At 46.7% G+C, this 22,151-nt stretch overlaps 1 protein-coding gene and 1 long non-coding RNA gene across 5 annotated transcripts in view; one reads left to right on the top strand and one right to left on the bottom strand.

Moving 5' to 3' along the window:
• Positions 1–21,390, bottom strand: part of PLCH2 (phospholipase C eta 2) — a 352,788-nt gene extending 331,398 nt beyond the window's left edge. For 3 of the 4 annotated variants that reach the window (XR_011166493.1, XM_069078304.1, XM_069078301.1), the window contains exon 1: positions 21,230–21,390. The gene's annotated coding sequence lies outside the window, so the exon portion shown is untranslated. Of the gene's footprint in view, positions 1–3,229; positions 3,307–21,229 lie in introns of all 4 variants that reach the window. The other variant, XM_069078303.1, reaches the window with a different exon arrangement.
• Positions 21,391–21,459: 69 nt separating this feature from the next.
• Positions 21,460–22,151, top strand: part of LOC138153894 (uncharacterized) — a 4,498-nt gene continuing 3,806 nt past the window's right edge. The window contains exon 1 of the long non-coding RNA XR_011166496.1: positions 21,460–21,574. This is a non-coding gene — a long non-coding RNA (uncharacterized lncRNA). The remainder of the gene's footprint in view (positions 21,575–22,151) is intronic.

Raw genomic sequence — 22,151 nt, forward strand, 5'->3', positions numbered from 1 at the left:
GGAAGGAAGGAAGGAAGGAAGGAAGGAAGGAAGGAAGGAAGGAAGGAAGGGAGGAAGAAAGGAAGGAAGGAAGGAAGGAAGGGAGGAAGGAAAGGAAGATGGGAAGAAAAAAAGAAGAGAGATAGACAATATTCTCTATATGTGTGCATGCATATATGTGCACACATGCATATGTATACCTATAGGTATGTGTACGTGTGTGCACATGCTGTGTACATATATACACATACATATATATTTATGTATCTCTACACAAACACACACATATACATCTTGCCGAGAGGAATCCATAGTCTCAAGTCCCACTTCCGATGCTCCTTGTCACTAAAGGCAAGTCACCTAATCTCTTTGAGCCTCAGAGAATTCCACTTAGAAAGAAACACAGTGGGGGGGGGTGGAGGCCCCAGACTATTCAAGGTCAGCTTATAATTCCCAGACCAAGACTTAGCTGAGTCCCACCTACAGGAGAAGGGCACAGGTGTCCCTGGCTCCCCCCAGTGCATCAGCATTGTCCTTGGAGAGGACTCCCACGTTCCCTGGGTGAGGCTATTTGATTCAATAAACATTTATTAAGCTTCGACTATGTTCAAGGCAGATGCTGGAGATGAAAGCAAGAAAGGAAGGGGGGGAAGGAAAGGAGGAAGGAAAGAAAAGAGGGAGGAAGGAAGGAAGGAAGGAAGGAAGGAAGGAAGGAAGGAAGGAAGGAAGGAAGGAACTTGTCTGCACTGAGGAGAAACACATTTGTAAGGCCGTACAGACTCATGGCGCAGGCCCTGGGCTAGAACAAAGGCTAGGTCTACAGCCCGCCTAGCAGGGGAAAGCAAGCAGGGGGGTGCTGACGATATCTATGGATTTGTATTCCACAGTTTGAAAAATGTATGTTTCCTGGAGTGGAGCCAGTGTTTTCCGTTTCTTTCCTCTCTCTTGCTGCTGCTGCTGCTGGTTGAAAAGGCTGTTTTATGTTTGGTAGGTGGTTTTTCTTTCCTCGGCCTCTGACTTGGAGAGGAGCTCCGAGGGCATTTGACCTCACTGCCCCCTTTCTGAGGCCTGGGAGGCCTCAGAAATTCTCTGCCTATAATCAGGTGCTCTACACAGTCGAGCAAAATGGCCCGATGAGACCGTGGGAAAGGGCTCTTTATTGGTCTAGCCTTATCTTCCCTAGCTACTGGCACAGCGAGTTTCATTGGCCATTCCTGGCCCCAGATTTCTATGTCTACACTTACTCTTCTCTTCCTCTCATAAGCCCTGGCCCGCTTTTATTTTTCTCCAGTTGAAAGGGTCTTCTTTGCCTGACAACGGTTTTTGTGATTTACTGCTAGAAGCTGGCAAAGAGAACTCCCTGCTACACAGAAGCAGGACGGCCAGGTGGGACACAGTGGAAAGGGCACCACTGTGCAGTCAAAGGAGCTGAGTTCAAATGCCACCTCGGACACTTTACTAGAGAGAGCAGAAGCTGATCCTGTTACAGAGCTTTCTCTACTGCACTGAAATTAAGGAGCTGGACCCCAGAAATAGAGCACTTGTCACAGGGGGTTGATATGAGGTTCAGCTGAGATAATAAACTAAATAAAGCACTTTGTAAACCTGAAAGTTGCCAGAAATGTGAGCTATTGCTATTTTAATGAATGATTATTTGCATATTTGTCTGGGAGCTAGAATCTCAGAATCAGAAGGGACCTTGGGATGCATTTCAATCATATCTGACTCTTCCTAACCCCATTTGGGGTTTTCTCAGCAGAGATCCTGGAGTGGTTTGCCATTTCCTTCTCCAGATCATTTTTACAGATGAGGAAACTGAGGCAAACAGGGTGAAGTGACTTACCCAGGGTCACACAGCCAGTACATGTGTGAGGCCAGATTTGAATTCACAAAGATGAGTTAGTTACAAAATGGGTTGTTATAAGACTGTGTTGTGTTATTTTTTTTTAATTTAAGGAGGGGGTAAAGGGAGAGAGAAGGATGGGAACTGAACATCAAAGGGAAGGGAGGGTCAATAAAGCACCCTTTTAAAAATCCACAGAAAAGAACATGAGGATGACAGACAGAATCACCAACAAGCAGGACATCTTTGAACATTCTATGCTGAATATATTACCTTTTTAAAAAATAAGTTGTACATAACAGAGATCTCTAGTTTCACATACAATTCTTTTTTTTTCTATTCTTCTATGAATGTGGAAATGCTCATTTTATTTCATGTTTTTCAAATTCAGAATAAAAAATACATCTAAAAATGTTTTAAATAATTAAACAACAAAAAAGCTTTATGGTACAGACTCTCTCCAGCAGCAGAAAGAGCCAAGGATTTTGAGTCAAAAGATTTGGGATCTATTCCCAGAGCTGCCACTTACTAGCTGTAAAAGCTTGGGTGAAACTCTCTCTGTCTCTTTCTATGTGGCTCTGTTTCTTTCTCTCTCTCTCTCTGATTCTTTCTTTCTTCCCTCCTTTTTTCTCTCCTTTTCTCTTCTCTTTTCTTTCTCATTTTTCCTCTTTCCTCCTTCCTTCTTTCCTTCCTTTCTTCCTTCCTCCCTCCCTCTCTCTTTCCTTCTCTTTCATTCTTCCCACTCTTTCCTTTGTCTCTCTTTTCTTATTTCCCTCCTTTCACTTTTCCTTCCTTTCTTCCTTCTTTTTCTTTCTCTTTCTTCCTCTCTCCCTCCTTTCCTTTCTCTCTTCCCTTCCCTCCCTCCTTTCCTTTCTCTCTTCCCTTCCCTCCCTCCTTCCTTCCTTCCTTTCTTTTTCTTTCTTTCTTCCTTCCTTTGCTTCTTTCTTTCTTTCTTTGCTTCCTTCCTTTCTTTCTTTCTTTCTTTCTTTCTTTCTTTCTTTCTTTCTTTCTTTCTTTCTTTCTTTCTTTCTTTCTTTCTTTCTTTCTTTCTTTCTTTCTTTCTTTCTTTCTTTCTTTCTTTCTTTCCATCCTTCCTTCCTTTCTTTAATACTTATTTACAACTGATTCACTGCTGACTTTTTAAAGCTCTCCAGGACTGCACTGAAATCTTGCAGAAATGACAATAGCTCGTATCATAGAGTGCTTTCACACTTACAAAGCATTTTCACATATTCCATCGCAACAATGTGGAGTAGTAGAAAGAGAACTGATTTTGGAGTTAGAGGACCTGGGTTCAAATTCTATTTTTGATACTTCCTACGGGTTCAACCTTGTATCTAGCCTGTCCAGGTCCCAGTTCCCTCATCTCTCAAACAAGGGGTTTGGATCAGGTGACTTCTGACATACCTTCCAGCTCTTTGCTCCCACCCACAACTTCTTAACCTTTTTGATGTCATGGAATCCTTTGGGGAGTCTGGTGAAACCTGTGGATAGTATTTTTAAATGCATAAAATAAAATAAACAGAATTATAAAGGAAACCAAAGATTGGTAAAAAAAAAAAATGCAATTTTTTCCTTTCAAGTTCATGAACCCCCCCAGAAATCTATTCATGGTCCCCTTGGGGCTCCATGGACCCCTTCACCTAAAGACAGCGAAAAGGCATCATTATGTTTTGTTTTGTGGCTCAGCTCATTTCCTCTTCTGTTAAATAAGGAAGTCAATAATCACTTAATCACTCTGGGCCTCAGTCTACTCATTGTAAAATGAAGGGGGTTTGAACTCAGTGGCCTCTGGGGTCTCTGGTGGCTCTAGATCTCTGGTCTATGACCTGAAACTAAATGGTCTCTTTCAGTTCTAATCTCTAATTCTGTTCTGCTTAGAGGAGGGGATCAGGGAATTCCCTGGAACCTGGAGAAAGGACTCCATAAAAATCCCTTCCTCAGTGACCAGTTTGACCTTGTTGTTTTGTCCCCTCTTCAACCACTTTATCAGGGTCTTCATTAAGAAAAAACATGGCAACAGGTCAGCCTGATGAAACAATGTTTAGGAAGCCAAGAACTCCAAGCCTAGCTGGGGAGCTACTCCTCATCCCAGCCTAATCACCACTCCCTCTGTCCAGGATCAACTGCCTCATGGACCTGGGACAAAAAAAGAGATTTGTAAATGACCTCAGCTGTACAGCCTTTAAAAGGTTCCTTCCCCCAGCAAACCTCATTCCAGGTTCCAGGGGTTTATTTTTAAATGTTTTACATAAAAGACTGGTCTTCAACTTGAATGAGCAAAACTGGTGTGAATGTGAGGAAACCCTCTGGGAACTGTCCCCTTTCTCTGTCTCTTCAATGGGCCTCGGTCTGCAGAGTGGCCAGGATTCACAATGACCCCACCTGAGCCAGGAGGCCCCTCTCTACCCCTCTCTACTATCTGTCCGGGGCACCTCGAACAAGTCACTTACCTGGAAAAGCATCCAACAAAGATTTGTTAGGGGGGCCTTCTGTGGTGGGCCCTGGGCAGACCAGTAACACTAACAATAATTATATTGGGTCTTGGGCAAGTGGGTTAATCTCTCAGAGGCCCAGACCCCTCAAGAAGTCTAAGGTCCAGATCAGGCACTGACCTCTGCAGGGTGAAGGGAGTCTCCACACTGGCATTTTTGACATCAATGAAATAACAGGCCCAGTCTATGAGTTCCCATTTCTACAGGATTGCCCGCCTCCAGGGTGGTCGTGGGGACCAGGTGAGGTATATGTGAAATGCTCAGCACAAGGCTTGGCACATAGTAGGCACTTAATGCTTGTTTCCTTCTTTCTTCCTCTTTCCCTTCCTTCCCTTCTTCCCTCCCTCCCTTCCTTCTTTCTTTCCTTCCTCCCTTCCTTCCCTCTCTCCATCCTTCCCTTCCTTCCTTTCCTCCTTTCTTCCTCCCTCCTTCTTTCCTTCCTTACTTCCCTCCTTCCTTCCTCCCTCCTTCCCTCCCTTCCTTCCTTTCCTCCTTCCCTCCCTCCCTCCTTCCTTCCTTCCTTCCCTTCCTCCCTCCCCTTCTTCCTTCCTTCCTTCCCTCCTTCCCTCCCTTCCTTCCTTTCCTCCTTCCTCCCCTCCTTTTTTTCCTTCCTGTTATTGCCAGCCCTGCACTGTGTTAGACTGAGGTGCCACATCTTAGGAAGGTCATGATGACCTAGAGCTCATCCAGAGGGAAGCGCCCAGGACAATGGCAGGTCTCCAGATCATCATCATTGTCATTAGCCAGAATTACATAGTGTTTCAAGGTTTACAAAACATTTTACATCTATTATCTCACTTGATCCAGGGGGGCAGGTGCATTGTTACCCACATTTTAACAGATCAGGACACCGAGGCTTAGTGAGGTCAGTGCCTTTCAGTCTTGCAGAGCTCACTTCCTTGTTCAGTAATAATAATGGCTACATTCATATATCATTTTAAGGTTGGCAAAGTTCTTCACAATTATTACCTCACCACCCTGGGGAACGGTCTTATTATTCCCATTTTACAGATGAGAAAACTGAGGCAGACAGGGTGAAGTGACTTGTCCAGGGTCACACAGCTAGCAAGTGTCTACAGCTGAATTTGAACTCAGCTCCAGCTCCAGCACTAGCGCTAACACTCTGTGTGTTATGGTGTCCTCTTGGTGGCCTAACTCAAATTAGGGTAAGAAAGTGTTTCCCGGCAGAGACTTGTTCTAGTTAGTTGATAAGAATGATATTTAGTGAGTAAAAGTTGCTTGCCTGTAACTGGGTTTCTGAAAGGCTTCAAAGGGCTCTGTTCTTTCTGAGAAAGGCACCTCCCTCCCCATCTTTATTTATGCTATTTGGCTACTTAGCAAACATTTTTTTAATAGAGTGCAAAGGTGAACTTCAAACCAACCCCGGGTGACCTTCCCAGAATTTAACAGGGGTCCCCATTGAATAGGGTTTATTGCTTTTGGCGTCGTCTCAGCGCCACCCGCCTGCCCTCTGAGTCACCTCCACAAACTGTCCTCCCATCATGGAGGTCATGGGCACTGGACATTGACCCATAGAGAATCAGTGATGGGAGCTCCTGGGGAAAAGTCGTTCATTTGATCAGGTGGAAAGCGGAGGGAAATAGTAATGCTTTTGTCAGTCTCCCCCCTCAGTTTGAGGTGGGGAATAATTATCACCAAAGCCTTAGGGTCCCCAGGAAACCCTTTTCCAAAGGACTGCTTACCACAACCCAGGCAGTCCAGGGTCTGATGCCTTCAAAGGAGTAACTAATAATAACTCCAATTTAGGACCACAGATTTAGACCTAGGAGAGACCCCTACAAAAGCCACTGAGTCCTTTTATTTTACAGATGAGGAAACTGAGGCCAAGAGAGGAAAACTAGCTTGCCCAAAGGACTTAGTTACCTATGTAACCCTTAACCACACTGGGCCTCAGTTTCCTCACTTGTAAAATGGGGAAGTTGACCTCAGGTATATTCCAGCTCCAAATCTATGACCCCTATGGGGGAGAGAGAAGATCAGTCAAGTAGTAAATAACAGACTTGAGATTTGAATCCAGGTGCTCTGATTCCACATACAGGCTCCTTTCCACAGAACCACCTGCCTTTAAGGTTAAAAAGCGCTTAACTCATAAAGGCCTTGTATGGCAAATAGGCCAAACATGATTATCCCCATTGTATAGACGAGAAAACTTCAGCTCTGAAGCACCAGGTGATTCTCCCATGATCACAGAGCTGCTTAATGTTGGAGGCAGTAGAAAGTAGCTGGATTTAAAGTCTAAGAACAAGGGATTAATCGCCAGTTTCTTCACATAACTCCCTGTACAATCAAGGAAAGGGCAGCTAGGTGGTTCAGTGAATAGCACACCAGGCCTGGAGTCAGGAAGACCTGAGTTCAAATCTTGCCTCAGACACTTACTAGCTGGGTGACCCTGGGAAAAACAGCCCTGTTGGCCTCACTTTCCTCATTTGTAAAATGAGCTGGAGAAGGAAATGGTAAACCCCCAATGGGGTGTCAGTGGGACATGACTAGATAACAAAAGCAAGGAAAGATTATTTAATGTCTCTAGGCCAGTTTCTTCCTCAGTAAAATGAAGGGGCTATATTGGAGAACTTCCCAGGCCCCTTTGGTTCTGATTTTTATGAGTCCAAGTTCAGGTCTTAGCTAACATGGTTTCACAGTCCAGGTCTGCCACTTACTGGCCTTGGGACCCTGAGCAGGCAAACCACTCCATTTTGGGTGCCTCTGTTTCCTCATCTGTAACATGGAGACAGCCTCCCACTACCCTACTCACCTCACAGGTAAGGAAAACACTCAAACCTTTAAAAGTTCTGGGAGCTCACATCCTGTCTCTAAAGGAATTCAGCCACATCGAGGTGAGTCTGAGGGTTTTTTTCCCCAGACCCTGTCTTTAAATTCTGCTTTCAGATGTATTTCTCTGCGTGTCCCTCCAGAGCCCCAGAAACCATTCCTAAAGCAGGAGTCAGGCTGGGGAACCCTAGGCTATGCTCAGCCTCAGGAGAGACAGCTCATAAAATTTATCTCTGCACAAACTCTGAACATTTTCTATGTTTTCCTTTTCTTCCTTTCCTTGATTCTTTCCTAGGACAAAAATGGTTGTGGCAGGTTAGGCAAGGTGAACCCTAGAATCATAAGCTTAGACTGGAAAGTCTGGAAGTGTCCTAATTTTACAGGTGGGGAAACAGATCCAGAGACAATGCAAAGGACGGTCTGATGAAGAAGCAGAGTTTTATTAGGAAAGGGGGTGGCTTGTTTTCCCAAAGAATCCTATACTTAGCTCTTGTGTAGTTTGGGGGACTGGGGGAGGAAGTGGGTCCCAGAAAGGGAACATCAAGGCAATGGTACCCTAGAAGTGGGGCCAGTCATGAGATAAGGGCTATACTTTTTCCTATGCCAAGGCATAGGCCCCCAGAAATCTACAAATTGTAAGGCATGGAGCCAACAGTCCCTGTCCACTACCAGGAAAAAGCATCTACCAAATAAAATATAAGCTCTTAGAGGTCCAGGCTGCTGTTTTGTCTTTGCATAAATTAACTCTTACAGTTATTGTCATTTCTACTCTCTGTCACCCCATTTGGAGTTTTCTTGGCAAAGATACCAGAGTGGTTTGCCTTTTCCTTCTCCAGTTCATTTTAAGTTGAGGAAACTGAGGCAGACAGGATGAAGTGACTTACCCAAGGTCGCACAGCTAGTGTCTGAAGCCAGATTTGAATTCGGGTTTTCTTGACTGCAAACCCTTCACTCTATCTATCTATCTATCTATCTATCTATCTATCTATCTATCTATCTATCTATCTATCTATCTGCTACTTGGCTGCCCTCAACTCTTATTAGATTGAAATGGAGAGTGGAATTTTCGGCCACTCAAAGCATGGGTGTATATGGGCATACACATACACACACATAAATATACTACCTACATATATAAGATATATTAAATTAAACCATATTAAGTAAATGTCTTTTGTTGTGCCCTCCCTGGGCAGCTCTCCACCTTACCTAGCTTAAGTTAAGGCCCCGGGCAGTAAAGCCAAACGCACTTTCCCCCCCACAAAAGCCTGGCTTGCCTGGGAGTGACCTTGCCTTCCGGCGTTGGATCTTTCCCGAGGCGAAGGAGGGGGAGCAGTCTGAGCAGGGGCCCTTGTCCTTCCGGGAGACAAACCTGCCCCAGTTTAAAATCACACAGAACTTTCCTTCCCTCACCATCAAACTAGAAAGAAGCCTGCCAAGGCGTTCTCTTTTTCCTGAGGGCAGGGGGGAAGGAGGGAGGGAGTGGTTTTCTTTGGCTTTTTCCAGACAATCAGGCAACTCCATCCGCACCTGATTGTCGCCTCAGGTGGGGGGTGGGGGGGCCGGTCGCCTTGGCCCAGCAGGCTGCCTTTCAGGGACCCATCAAAGAAACAGACTCTGCTGAACTGTCCTGGTGCTAATTTCTTCTCTGTGTTCTCGCTAGCGGCTAATGGGCAGCTCTCGGAGCCGAGGCTCACTGCTGTGCGTTTCAGTCAGTGGCGGGCTGTGGTAAACAGCAGAAATGAGAAATGCAATCTCGGCTCAGCTAAAGCTTTGAATCTTCTCTATCAAAAGCCCGGACACATCAGACGGAAACACATCAGCTTCGTTAGTCACAGCTCTGCCGTGGAGATCTCGGAGCGCCCATGCTTCATTTATCCCCATCTGGCTGTTTGTTGTATTTTTGAGCTCTTGGGGATTCGAAAACAAAGAGCGGACGAGGGGAAGAGCACTGCGGCGGGTGTAGGAGAGAGCGGAAAGGCTTTCCACACCGGGAGGCTGCCGAGTCCTCACCTGGGGCTCGCCTCCCGCCCAATGCAGTGGAATCATGGCGCAGCTGGAGTCCCAGGCTTTGGATTCAAATCCTGATTCCACTACCTATGTAACCTGTGTGAGTTTAGTCAAATCATTTCCTCTTTGGGGCTTTGGTTTTCCCATCTGTAAAATGACAAGGTTGGATTTAAGAGCCCTTTCAATTCTAATTCCCTCCCTGTCTCTCCAGGATTGTCTTATCTGCCTCCTCCAGACCCCTAACACGGATGGTATTGTGAACAAATCAGCAACTCGGACTTTTTTCCCCCTTTTTGGAGAGGGGAAGGCAGGGCAGTTGGGGTTAGGAGACTTGCCCAAGGTTACGTGGCTAGTAAGTGTTAAGTGTCTGAGGTCACATTTGAACTCAGGTCCTCCTGACTCCAGGGTCAGTGCTCTATGCACTGTGACACCTAGCTGCCCCCAAAAGCATGGTTTAATCATGTCCTAATCAATGGAATATGGGCAGCTAGGTGGGGCAGTAGATAAGAGTCCTGGAGTTCAAAGACCTGAGTTCAAATCTTGTCTCAGACACTAGCTGTATGACCCTGTCATTTCACCCTGTTTGCCTCAGTTTCCTCATCTGTAAAATGAGCTGGAGAAGAAAATGGCAAACCAGTCCAGTATCTCTGCCAAGAAAATCCCAAATAGGGTCACAGAGAGTCAGCACAACTGAAAGACTGAATAACAACAAAATCAATAAAATCACAAAAATCCTATAATCAGAGAGACCCCAAAGGTCATTGAATATAAACTCCATCTGCCCCCAAACCCTCACTGCTTCTCCAACAAGGGCAGGACTAGAAATAATGGGCAGTCAGAACAAGCAGAACCCAGCTGAAGCAATAACAGTAACAATAATAGCTAGTATATGTATATACATACATGTGTGGGTGGGTGTACATATCTATGTGTTTGTGCATATATCTATAGAGATATAACTTTAATCCATCTCCAGGGCTTCTGATCCCAGATCTTGCCACTGGCCCCAGATGGCTCTGGCAATCATTCCCCTTAACTTTTGGATCACTGCTCTCTCCTAGTCTACACTTACTTTGTATACAATTATCTATGTAGCTGTTAATTGACTTTGGATTTCACATCTCCCCTAATGGAATGTGAGATCCTTAAGAGCTGTTTCCTTTTTGTTTCTGTATATCCAACACAATGTCTGACCCATACTGGAAGCTGAATAAATGAGGATGGATGGATTGATTGATTGATTAGCTCTCTTATTCCCTTTGCTGGGCTTATCAACTTGGCATTACCCAGAGCTCTGTCTTGGCCCTTCTCTCTCTCTCTCTGGTCTCTGTCTCTGTCTCTCTCCCTGTCTCTCTCCCTCTCTCTCTCTCTGTCTCTCTTTCTGTCTCTGTCTCTGTCTGTCTGTCTGTCTCTCTTCTTTCTCTCCCTCTCTCTCTCTGTCTCTCCCTCTCTTTGTCTCTCTCTCTCTGTCTCTCTCTGTCTCTGTCTCTGTCTCTGTCTCTCTCTGTCTCTGTCTCTGTCTCTCTCTCTGTCTCTCTGTCTCTCTCTCTCTGTCTCTCTCTGTCTCTCTCCCTGTCTCTCTCTCTCTCTGTCTCTGGTCTCTGTCTCTCTCTGTCTCTCCCTCTCTCTGTCTCTCTCTCTGTCTGTCCATCTGTCTCTCTGTCTCTGTCTCTCTCTCTCTCTCTCTCCATGACTTCTCCAGTTCCCATGGATGATAGCTTTATGCAGGTGACTCCCACATGTCTCTCCAGCTCCAGTCTATGAAGCCCTTGCTGGGCATCTTTGCCTGGATATCCCATAAGCATTTCAAACTCAGCATGTCCAAAATAGAAATGATTTTCCCCTTGACCTTCCTTCTAACATTCCTATTTCTATCAAAGGCACCGCCCATCACTCAACTTGACAGCCTTGGTCTCATCCCTGACTTTTTACTTGCCTTCACTCAGCATGTCCCTCAGCTGTCCCTCTGCCCGTCCCTGTCTCTCCCCTCCACATCCACCATTTGGATTTGTATTCTCATCACTTGCTGAACTATTGCAATAACCTCCTGATAGGTCTCCCTGATTCCAGTCTCTCTGCTCTCCAATCCATCATCCATATAACTGCCAAACAGATACACCTGAAACAAAGATCATTCTGGAGAACTCAGGTAGGATACAATCCAAAATCCTCCAGCTGCCATTTAGAGCCCTCTGGGATCTGCCTGAGGGCAGCTAGGTGGTACCTTCGATAGAGTGCCATCCTAAAGTCAGGAAGATCCATTCTTCTTCCTGAGTTCAAATCTGACCTCAGACACTTCCTAGCTGTGTGACCCTGGGCAAATCACTTCACCCTGTTTGCCTCAGTTTCCTTATCTGTAAAATGAGCTGGACAAGGATATGGCAAACCACTCCATTGTGTCTTCCAAGAAAACCCCAAATGGGGGTCACAAAGAATTGGATACAATTGAATAACAACAACCATCTACCTGCCACCCTCCCTTCCATTGTTTTCTCCATAATATTCTCTTTCAGGCACTCAACATTCCAATCAGACTGGCTTATTACCTGTTCCCTATGCATATTATCCCACCTCTTACCTCTGTGACTTTGCACTAATTGTAACCTGTGCCAGGAAAGGCCGTCCCTCCTTATCTCCACCTCTGAGTTCCTTTCAAAGCCTGACCCAGGTGCTGCCTTCCCCAATTTTTAGTGATCCGTCCTATTTGAAATGCCTTTGCCTTATTGTGTGTGTGTGTGTGTGTGTGTGTGTGTGTGTGTGTGTGTGCGCGCGCGCGTATTTCTATCAGTCAATAAACATTTATTAAACACCTATTATGTGCCAGGCACTATCCTAAGTGCTGGTGATACAAAAAGAGACAAAAGACAGTTGCTGCCCTCAAGGAGCTTACAATCAAATGAGGGAAACTACATGCAAACAAATATATATCTCAAACTATGTATAAAATAAAGAGGAAACCATTGACAGAGGGATTAAGAAGGCTTCGGGTAGAAGGCGAGACTTTTGTTGTGATTTAAAAGAACACAGGGAGGTCAGAGGCAAGAAGGAGGGAGGGTCCTCCAGGCATGGAAATTTTCTCATCTATAAATGGGTATAATATCTGTCACATCTGCCTGACTCACAGGTTCTTGTGAGGCTCAAATGAATGCTGAAGAGGGGCTCAAAGGTCATTTAATCCAATTTCCTCATTTATAATAAGGAAACAGAAACCCATGAAGTATATGGACCAGTCCAAGGGCAGGGCAGGATTTGAACTCTTGCCATAGTTATAGAAAGCCTCCCTGATGTCATGGTTGTCATTGAATGACAAACAACAACAATAAAGCTCCCTGAAAACCTCAAAATACTGCATCAAAGTCGGTTTCCACAATGTATTTATCTGCTGACATTTGCCCCCCCCCCCTTGAGGGGAGGTATATTTTTTTTCCTTCTTTGCATTCTTAGCATATAACATTGTCTGGCACCCTTTTGGGGGGGGGGTTGCTGTTGTTTTAAGTCATGTCTGACTCTTTGTGACCTCATCTGGGGTTTTCTTGGCACAGACATTTTTCCATTTCCTTCTCCAGCTCATTTTACAGATCAAGAAACTGAGACCAACAGGGTGAAGTGACCCACCCAGGGTCAAACAGCTAGTACATGTCTGAGGCTGTATTTGAACTCAGGTCTTCCTGATTCCAGACCTGGTGCTCCATCCACCATGCCACTTAGCCAAACGCCTGGCACCTAGTAGGCCCTTAATAAATTCTTAGTGAATTAAGCTGAATCTACTGAGGCCAAGCCCAAATTTCTTCACCTGAAACCATGGGCTGGAGAGGGGAGAGGGAGGCTAGTATTGCTTTCAGGAACATTTATATACCACCACCACCACCCCCTCCAGTCTCCTAGCCATCCCTGTGATTTGCCCAAATAGGATCTCTAATCAGATGCCCCAGCAGCTAATTGTAAAACACAGCAAATGACTTAAATTACCCTGCCTTCTAATTGTAGTGTCTGAGCGTCCACTTGCCTGGCATTATCATAAATTACCCAAGCTTAGAGACTCAAATACTTCCCCCTGACTTCTCTCGGTTCTGGGAAAACTAGACACTTGCAATCAGATTGAGCAGGAATTAAATGAAATTTAGCCTTAAAGAAAAAGTGAATGCCAAATATGTCTGTCTCTAAGATGCTCATCTCTGGAGATGCACTGACAGAAGGGGTGAAATTGTTCAAGGAAAAAGATCTCCCCCAGTGGCTTGATAGATTTTTGTCTCCAGGATGGGAGACAAAGAGAGGTTTTTAGGCACAGATGAGAGAAGGGAGGGGGGAGAGAAGGGGGGGAAGGGGGGAGAGAGAGAGAGAGGGAGGGGGGAGATGAAGAAGAGGAGGAGGAGGAGGAAGAAGAAGAAGAGGGGAGAGGAGGGGAGAAGAGGGAAGGGGAGGGGCTTTTAAAAAGATGCTTCTCAAGGATACAGGTCTCCCTTGACCCCTTTACAAAGATGGCACTTGGGCCCTGATGGGCTCTGCAGTTGACTGCAGGTGACAGTGAGTGACTTACTACCCACACTCCTGGCAGCCATGTAGAAAGCTGACCCTGGTGGGGGGCGGGGAGGGGAGGGGGTGAAGTCACTGGGCCAGGGCTCCCTGAGGTTCACAAAGAAGTCAGGTTACTCGAGGTCTTAGCTACCACAGGCCGGGTCTCAGGAAGCACTGACTTTGGATCACACAATTCAATCCAAGCAGCATTAATTGACTGTGCTACATCAGAATGAGGGATCAGCCTGCAGCCAAGAGACCTGGTTTCAAGCCCCGGTTATGCTTCTTACTGGGTGGTCCCTTACTGTGCTCTTTTCACTGTAGACCTTGAGCAAGTCACTTTACTCCTTAGGGCTTCAGTTTCCTCATCTGTAAAATAATGGGCCAGGGAGGCAATTAGGTGGTTCAGTCTATAGAGCCCTGGGTCTGGAGTCAGGAAGACCTGAGTTCAAATTTAGCCTGAGATACTTACTAGCTGTGTGACCCTGGGCAAGTCACTTAATCTTATTTGCCTCAGTTTCCTCATCTGCAAAATGAGCTGTTGAAGGAAATGGCTAACTGCTCCAGTATCTGTGCCAGTAAAACCCCAGATGGGGTCACAGAGAATCAGACACAACTGAAAAACACCAAGATAAGGGGGTGAGACTAACATTGTAGCTCTAAATCTACTACTACGTGCCAGGCTGTGCCAGGAGGGAGAGTGCTACAGACTACAGAGAATCAGGAAAGGCTTTCCATAGAAGGTGGCACCTACCCTTCAGCCAAGGATTCCATGAGGCAGATATGAGGAAGGAGGGCCACTGAGGCAAGGGAGGCCAGTGTGAAGGCATGCCCAGGGGGAGAGGGAGGGTCTGAGAAATGGCACACAGCTCAGCTTTTGTCCTCCCCCTATGGAACAATCTGGCCTGAAACTTTAAGCCAGTTTAGAAGAGGAAGAAGGAGCCCGGGTTTTGAAAGACAAACAAAATGAGGTCCCCAGCACTGATTGAGGCCTAGAAGGATAATGGAGGGTGGAGACAGACTTGGTTAAGGGTCTCCTTCCTGGAAAGGGGTGGAGAAGGAGTCTGTGCCAAGAGGCCTGAGGGGCTCAGATGCCACCAATCCTGCCTGTAGGGCCAGGGCAGACACAATGCCCTGGGGCCTTGAATGTGGGGAGTTGGCCCAGGAGGTTCCTGGACATCTCTCCATTCAGAATCCTGAAAGGAACCGAATAGAAACAAAGGAAATTCTAAAATTCTCAGGTTGGGCCAAGTACTTTTGTGGCTCACTGGCCAGGTGGAGTTTTCCCTCCCATCCAGTTCCTTCGGGAAGGATGCTAAGCAGGCCAGTGAAGCAGGACCCAGGTGGACAGCAAAGGGCCAGGAAAGACGTAAAGAAGAGAGCCAGATGGAGGTCGAGAGGTGGGCTCAGGAAGGCCAGGCCTCAAGTCCAGACTCTGAAACACACAGCTTCGAGAATCTGGCCAAGTCCCTCATCCTCTGGGTGCCCCCAGCAGCCCTAAGGGACAGAAAAGGGGCCTCCGATTTGCACTGAAAGGGACCCAGGAAATCAGAGGGCTGGTCAAGGAAGGAGGAAGGAGAAGGAAAGCCTCCAATTCTGAGATGTGATCATTTCAGAATTCATCCCCAATAGTTATACCTGAGAACGAGCTCTTTACTGGAACACCAAGGCACCAATGTGCTAGCATCTTTAGAACTGGACTTCAGTTTCCCCTTATTTAGAACGAGAGGCGTTGACTATGTTTTCTGTAAGGGCCCTCCCAGGTCTGACATTCCCTGTTCTAAGGGCCCTCCTAGGTCTGACATTCCCTGTTCTAAGGGCTCTACCAGGTCTGACATTCCCTGTTCTAAGGGCCCTACCAAGTCTGACATTCCCTGTTCTAAAGGACCCTCCAAGGTCTGACATTTCCTGTTCTAAGGGCTCTCCCAGCTCTGATATTCTGTGTGTCCCAGTCCTGACATTCCATCCCCTCAAATCTGGAAAGGCTCTTAGATTCTCTCCTCCGTACAGATTTCTCTTCTTTTAGACAAAGGAGTGGAGGCCCAGGGAGGTGCAGGAGTATCAGGGGTCACAACGATAGTAAAGGGGAGAACTGAGAAAACCTGAGTTGGCCTTTGTTTAGCACCTTAGAGTTTATCAAACTCCTCCTGGACTTGCTCTCACTTGACCTTGAACCCAGTTTTGTCCCTTCTAGGCCAGGGCTGGTACTATTTCATAACCATCCCCAAGGAAGGTTGGGTTGCACCAGGAGCCAGAATGGTCTGGACCAGGACAAAAAGCATTTGATTTTTCACAGAAAAAGCAGGTGTTGAGCGCAGAAGTGGGTGCATTGACCCTAACCTTGACGTATTGACATCTTTTCAAAGCCTTCATCTCTAGATCAGGACATGAGAATTATCTATCTCCAATTTGGGTGGAAGTCCTTCTCCATCAAATAGCTTCCACAATACAAAACAAAACACAAGCACTTCATAAATCAGAAACAATAAGAGTAAACACCCCCTAAATTAGCTGGACCCCAAAGACCAGGCACTCTCCAAATGATAATTAGTGTGGGCACAGAATGGTGAGAAGTCTCAACCTGGAGAAAATTCTCAGAATTTTCAATACCCTAAAAACCTCAGAATTTGAGAACTGTCAGCTCCTCTCTGGTTGAAGCTGAACTTCCCATCGGCAGCCTTAGACTGAGGGGGTGACCCCCTCCCCAAGGGGTAGTGCCCCACCCCACTCCCCTGGTTTTAAGGTACCTTGGATGCTGCTTGCCCTGACACTAGCTCAACAATTCCCACCTCACTTTTCAAAAGGTATCTGCCCCTTCCAGAAGGACCATAGATTTCAAGCTGGAAAGGACTTCAAGTCCAACCCCTTTATTATTTCAAAAGGGAAAACTGAGGCAAAAAGAGCGGTGATTTAGGATCAACGAACACACTTGGGTCTTGTCCTTGTTAGGAAGGCACTAAGGCTCACATTCAGGATCACAGAGGAAAACCGAAAGGGATCTCATGTGGTGACCTGGTCCAATCCCTACTCATTTTACTGTCTGGTGTGACTTGTTGAACAAGTGGCAAGTATCAGAACCAGGATTCAAACCCAGCTAGGTGGTGAAGTGGATATAGTACTGGGTTTGGAATCAGGAAGACTCATCTTCATGAGTTCAAATCCAGCCTTAGACTATTTATTTAGTTGTGCGACCCTGGGCTAGTAATTTAACTCTATTTGCCTCAGTCTCCTCATCTGTCAAATGAACTGGAAAAGGAAATAGCAAACCATTTCTGTATCTCTGCCAAGCAAACTCCAAATGGGGTCATGAAGGAACAAACCAAAAAAAAAATCATGCTTTTTCCTTTCTATGTTTTCCCACTCCTAGAACACAATAGGTACTTAATAAATGCTTGTTAACTGACTGTAAGGATTGTTGCATTCTTTTAACTTGTATCCTTAGAGCTTAACACAGCACCTGATCCATAGGACTCCATTAAGAAATACTTGTTGAGTGATTGATGGGTGTGGACATGCCTGTTAACACCTAGTTGAGGGGATTAAGGATTAGGGATTGGGGAGTGGAGATTGGGGATCATCCTGGGCCCAGGAAGCATTGAACTGAAGATGGGAGAATTGTTTAGATTGGATTCTTTTCAGTCAGAGCCACTCCTTTGAGCTGGGCCCATATAAAGAACATGGAGGCTAGGGCCAAGGTCAGTCAGGTATTTTGCTCTTTGGGAAAGAGAGTTGAGCAGTGACATTTGGAGAGAAGTATGAACCTGGCAGGAATGGAAGCATTCTGTGGGCTTTTAGCCTCTTGTTTCTGACCTGCTTTCCAAATTTCAGGTGGGGAACCTGACTTGGTTTCCAAGATAAAGGAAGGGAGATTTCCTAGACACAAAGACGCCCAGTTACATCTAAATTTTCCTTCTTACAGCTTCTACCCATTGTCCTCCTTGAATACAGCTAACAATCCTCTCCTGCTCCCCAGATTCTCTTTTACTTCAATTAGTTTCTTCCTACGACTTTAATTAGGCAACATAGCATTTGTTACTCAGTTGTTTCAGTCTTGTCTGATTCTTCATGACCCCATTTGGGCTTTTCTTGGCAAAAATCCTGGAGTGACTCCCTCTTCAGCTCATTTTACAGATGAGGAAACTGAGGCAAACAGGGTGAGGTGTCTTTCCTGAGGACACACATCTAGGAAGTGAGTCTGGATTTGAACTCAGGAAGAAGAGTTGGCCTTAATCTAGGCCCGGAACTCTATGCACTATGGTGCTGCCTACTATGCCCCAGCATGGCACAGTAAAACAGATAATGCTCTTAGATTTGGAATCAAGAAGACCTATCCTGGTTTAGGGCCTCCGTTTCCTTTTCAGTAATAATAATAGCTCCCATTTTACAGCAAGCACAGGAGCTTTTTTTTTTCATACCATTTTTTTACACCATTTTACAGGAGCACAGATTGAGACTTGGAAGGGGCCTTAAAGGTCTTCTAAGACCAAAGCCCTCATTTGACAGATGAGGAAACCGAGATCCCAAAACATGAAGTCCTACCGGTAGTATCAAAGGTGGGATCTGCACCCAAGTCCTCTGTCTCCAAATGCAGCTGCTCTTTCCCTGGAAGGATGGAATGTTTTGAGAACCTGATGAGGTCACTGCATGTTAAACACTCTGCAAACTTCAAAGGGCTGTCTAAAAATTGGTTCTTCTTATTTCCCAGGATGGTTTCTTTAACACTTGAAGGCAGCTACGGTATCATGCCCCAGCCCACTCCACCCTTATTTTCTCATCAGGAAGGTCCAGCTTTTCTTCATTCATCGCTGCCAATTGCATTTACAAATGATAATAGAATCACAGAATGGAGTTCAGAAACCACGTAATCCAAACCCTTCATCTTATAGCTGAGGAAACTGAAGCCCTAAAGAAGGGACTGACTTGTCCCAGGTCACAGGGGAAGCAGTGGCAGAAATGGGATCTTGGGATTCCCAGGATTCTGTCCATGATACCGCAATGACTGTCCTTAGGTCTCAAGGCAAGTGCTGGTGGGTGGCTGGCGGTTGGTCAGTGCTGGGGGGTGGGAAGCCTACATTAAACCAAGATCTCAATCAGCTTTATTTCACATGATTCCTCTTCACATTCTCTACATTCTAGTCTAAGTTGGTTGGTCTTTGTCCTTGGAATTCTCCTGCCCTCCCCCATCACTCTTCCTTTGCTCAAATTCTTCCTGATATTTGGAACGGATTCCACTCCCTCTCCTCCATATTCATCTGGTCAAGGTCCTGGGAAGTATCTGGGGCCATATTTGAACTCAGGTCTTCCTGACTGCAGGCCCAGTTGTCTATTCACCTCGTCCCTAGCTTCCTCGGTTTTATTTCCAAGGAAAAAGTCTATGTGTTAGGTAAGAATATGTGTGTATATATGTGTGTGTCCATGTGTGCATAAAGTAATTAAATATATGTAAAGGTTGACATGAGAAACACAGTGAATAGATTGGGGGCCTGTGAGTCAGGAAGACCCTGGCTGGGTGGCCTCCAGCAAATCCCTTCCTTCTGGAGGCCCCAGGCAACTCTGACTAGAAATGGAAAAGCAGGTGCCAACCTGCATTGAGGGAGGGAGTTACCTCATCAGGAATTCTGTGGACCAATGAAATCATATGTCTAGTTCATCCACTAGCTTCAGCAGAATAAACCTTCTACCCTAATCTTTGCCTAAAGTTCCTGGAACAACACGCTTGATCCTGTGATTCTTTCTAGGCCTGGATCAACATTCTAGGGGATCCAGCCCCCTATGCCCCCACCCTCCATAACAGGAAGGGGTAAGGTTCCTGGACAGCAGCTTAGAAGTTGGAACCAAGGAGGTGAAACCTCCCTTCAGTTCAATTCCACAGCAGGGTCTTACACATTGAAAACAGTTAAAAATGAAATACACATGTGTTAAGTGGAGAGTATATAGCAGGCTCTCTAGGCATTCAGAGTCTAAGCACCTAAGAAAACTGGAGGATTGGTTTCCTGGGTCCCCTCCTAATTTCTTTGGGCAACAACCTAGCAGATTAAGAAAAAAAGATAATTACTCCTTAAACAAACCACTGAACCTCAGTTTCCAAATGAGAATCGTTCACATTTGCACAATTTGCTCATCTCCAAGGATTATGGGAGGCAGCTGGTGAGAGGGTGGATAGAGCCTGGAGTCAGGAAGACCTGAGACCCTTGGCCTGGACAAATCACCTGTTTGCCTCAGTTTCCCCATCCGTAAAATGGGGGTGATAATAATAGAACCTAACTCCCAGGTCTGTTATGAAGATCAAATATAGTATATAAATACTATTTGCTATTATCATGGAAGAAATTTTCACCTTAAAATGCTCTAAATGTGATGGTTTTTTTTTTTTAATGGTGAACACCCTCTGCCACCTTCCCAGGCACAAGTTCAAGGCTTCATGAAGCCTCAGACTGGGAACAGATCCTGGGTGAGGTCCAGCTTTGGTTATTAGAATTCCAGTGACAGCTTTCCCTGCTCTGCTGAGTTTTGCACAGAACATGGGAAGGGGCCTGACGTGAGTTTCTGACCCTGCCACAAGTGTTGCTTCTTAATTCATCCTCCCCCCAGGGCTCATCTCCTGTGCTTCCAATCCCAGAATCCATCTGCCACTTTTCATCTCCAAATGTGGTGGGAGGAGAGTCTGAATCCCAGTCCACTCACTCACTGCAGGTGTGAGCGGGCCCACCGAGCTGGACCTCCCTCTAAGGGGTCCGCACTTTCTTCCACTATAAAACTAGAGGGGGTTGGACTAGCTGGCCAATCACTGCCCTTCCAGGCATTACTATTCTCTTTTTTGTTTGTTTGGTTATTATTTGTTTTGGTTTGGGAACTCCAGAGGAGGGAAATCAGGCTAATCACTGCACTCTTGGGAAGATGCCTGGGGACCCTGGAAGTAAAATGAGCTGTCCAAGAATACTCAGTCAGTATGTGGCAAAGGAGAGATGTGGACCCAGGTCTTCCTGCCTCCTAAATGAACACCCTATTTCATGTCGTCCACATCCTTCATCACCACCACCATCCTCCTCCTCCTCCTCCTCATTTCCCCGGCCTCCTGTGAAACTCTTTGACTACAAGAGAGGGCAATTGCTTTCAAACTTTCGCCTATAATGAAAGATTAGAAACAACTTGTTGGACCAGAAAACACTTTTCCTTCTCCTTCCCAAGATAAGAACCAGCCTAGGATGGGGCGGCCCCAGCCCCTGAACTTTACTCTGAGCACCAACCGTCTTGTGAACAGCAAGTTCAGAGAGTTCTCACTCCCCCAGCCCCACCTGCCGCCCTGTATACATCCCTCAAGGCCCAGCTGCTCCCTCAGAAGGGCCGGCCCTGATTGAGCCCCCAGCCTGAATCCAGGCTCCCTGGACGGCTTGGCTGCTTACCGCCACTCCCGATCGTTTGCAAAGAATAACGAGCCCACTGGACTCAGGGCCCTGCAAGTGCCGCCCCTGCCCCCGCCCCAACCTCCAAAGAGAGATGTCCCCAGCTCCTGCCCAGGGCTTCAGTGCTTGCCCATGGGCCAGGGGTGCGCAATGGCCCAGGAGAGAGAAAAGAGCCCACAAGTGGGGTGACCTACCCCGAGCAGCAGCGTGGCTGGTGGCGGGGAATTCCCAGGAATACGTCCTGCTTGTCCAGCCTGCCTGGCCCCACGCTGGCTGCGGAGCCCTCCCCAGCAGCCTTCACTGAAACAGCTCGGCTCCTCGGGGAGCGGAGCAGGGCCAGGGGGCGGGCCCAAGGGAGCGCTCCAAAGGTGGCAGCCAGCCCCCGTCCTCCCCTGGCCTGGCCCTGCCCCGCCCAGCCCAGCCCAGCCCAGCCCTGGTCTGTATGTAGGCACAGATCTGGAAACCTGTTCTCCAAGTTGGAAAGCGAAACATCTGCCTACTCGAGGAGCGCAGGACCAGCCCTGCCCACCCTGGGGCCGGTAAGTGGAAGGCGGTCTGTCGTTCATTGCCCGCCATCCGCCATCCAAGAGGAAGACTGGGGGAGGCCAGATTAATAATTAGCTCGTCCCAGGTTCCCTGTGGCTCTGCTCTCCCTTGCACACCGACTAGGGGGCCCAACCCTTCCCTGGGGCTTCCCAGGGTTCCCTGACTCACCGGGAGCACTCCAACGTCTGCTGTTATCTCACTGGTGTCTATGTACAAGGACAGGACCCAATGCTCTCATACACACTCCAGAGACCTACAACTGCACCAAAAGATAGGACCTTAGATGACCCCCTTACTTTAGAGAAGAAAAACAGACCCGGAGAAGTTACATGATTTGACCAAGATCACACAGGTGTGGCACAGGCCAGAATTCCAACCCAGGTCCGTGACCCAAATCCCTGCAGATTTAGAACAGGGAATGTCAGGACTGGAAGGGTCCTTAGAGCACAGAATGGCAGGCCTAGCAAAGATCCTTAGAACACAGAATGTCAGGGCTGGAAGGGCCCTTAGAACACAGAATGGCAGGCCTAGCAAAGATCCTTAGAACACAGAATGTCAGGGCTGGAAGGG

Source organism: Petaurus breviceps, unplaced genomic scaffold, assembly GCF_028583685.1.
Source record: "Petaurus breviceps papuanus isolate PSGF00001 unplaced genomic scaffold, PetGlider_PUasm1.0 91041, whole genome shotgun sequence".
Classification (NCBI taxonomy): Eukaryota; Metazoa; Chordata; class Mammalia; order Diprotodontia; family Petauridae; genus Petaurus; species Petaurus breviceps.